Genomic DNA, 1,974 nt, shown 5'->3' on the forward strand with positions numbered 1-1,974 from the left:
GCTAGACAGGTGTTTAGACCACCAACAAGCTATCTGCTCAGCCCAAGAAAACTAAAACTCTTTAAAAAAGCAATATAAAAGGTTATGAGATACAGTGAGGCAAAGTAAATGAAGATGGGAATTGTTCTGGGAAAGGAGTGAAAGGTGATGGTGTAAGAGAGTAAATATGATCAACACAAAATATGCACATGTATGTCTCCAACAACATGAATGTAAAGATCTATTATGAACATATGCTAATAAAAAGTGTAATAAAAATGTAAAGATCCATTTTATTTTTTTAACATACCTAGTATGCTCCAAATAGTAAGAGCAGCCATTTCTATCCTGTTCTTAATTTTAGATTTAATTCGCCTTCCTCAGTAAATTTAGGGTTGTGAGCCTTTCACATATTGATTTTATTGTATTAAAATACTCTCATTCTATTACTTGTTAATTGAATGATTTAATTATCATCAAAAAGATTTTAAAATAGACAAATACTTGTACAAAATAAATTGAGATAATTATATGATGACATCATTTCTGTTAACATGTGCTGAAGTATACTAATTAAATTTCTTATGTGACATCTCCTTTGCCTGCCAAGAATAAGTACCACTTAGTTATGGCTTATAAGCCTTTATTGTGTTCTTGAATTTTGATTACTAGTATTTTATTGAGATTTATCTTTAATAATCATTATTGATAAATATCTGTAGTTTTTGTTTCAGAAGTGTCTTTGATACTGGAAGAATAAGTTTGATGATTTCATCAAATGAATTTTGGAGGGTTAACATCTCCACTTTTTGTGTTAGGAATGAAAGAGTAGTACTTGTACTTATTTGCAGGCCTCATGATTCTGTATATATAACATCTTAAGCATCCATAGACAATTAGAAGAACATAACCAAAAAGCAGTTGAACAAGTACTAGGATATAGAATCAATATGCAAAATCAATTATATTTTGAAAGTCTAGTAATAAAAATATGAAAATTTAATTAAATAGCACTCCTTTATAGCACAAAAACCACATGAGAAGAAATTTAACATGTTAAAAACAAAACATTATATTGAAATCATAACATTATTGAACAGTTTAGAAATAACTAAATAAAAATAATATTACATCTTCACAGATCAAGAGATTTAACATGTTAAGCACAATAATACTCCCTAAATTGATCTACCCATTTAATGCTTACCATACGGAATATTCTCAAAATTCAGCAAAAACTTAAATGTAAACACACTTTAAACCTCTAAGAAGAAAATATAAGCATAAATGTTTGTCATGCTATATTAGGCAATGATTTGCTAATGAGGACACCAAATCCACAGGAAAGAAAATACACTGATTTCATTAACTTCAAAAGACACCTTTGATAAAACTAAAGACAATCCAGTATTGAAGAAATTTTTGGAAATTATATGTCTTAAGGTTTGTGACTTGAATCTCGGATAAAAAGTAGTTTTATCAGTTAATCCTAAATTGATAAATAACCCAACTAAATGTGAGTAAAAATCTAAACAGAAATTTCTCCCACAAAAAGAAGTAAGTGCTTAGGTAGATATTCATTAGAAAATTGCAAATTAGGAAAAAAACCAAGACTAAAATAAAATAACCTTTCAAATACACTAGAAGGGCCAGCGAAAAAGCTCAGTGGATTAAAGCACCTGCAAGCAGGCACAGGGGCCGGGGTTTGATCCCCTGGCCTGCAGTACTGGCTCCACACTTGGGGTGGGCTGACACAGGAATTGAGACGGCATGTGGTCCCATACACCTGTAATACCAGGTCTTGGGAGGCTGTAAACATGTGGATCACTGTGAGTCCGATGTAGTAGTGAGACCTTGAACACCCTGTAGACCCTTCCCTAAAATAAAATAAAAAAAAATTTTAAAAACACTACAATAGACCCAGTCCTAGCACAGGTCCAGTGAGTGTGCGGAGAGTTTCCTGCTACCCTGCACCAGCAGGACCAGTCCCAGCCC

The sequence above is a fragment of the Octodon degus genome, unplaced genomic scaffold (assembly GCF_000260255.1).
Source record: "Octodon degus isolate 3935 unplaced genomic scaffold, OctDeg1.0 scaffold00301, whole genome shotgun sequence".
In the NCBI taxonomy this organism is placed as follows: Eukaryota; Metazoa; Chordata; class Mammalia; order Rodentia; family Octodontidae; genus Octodon; species Octodon degus.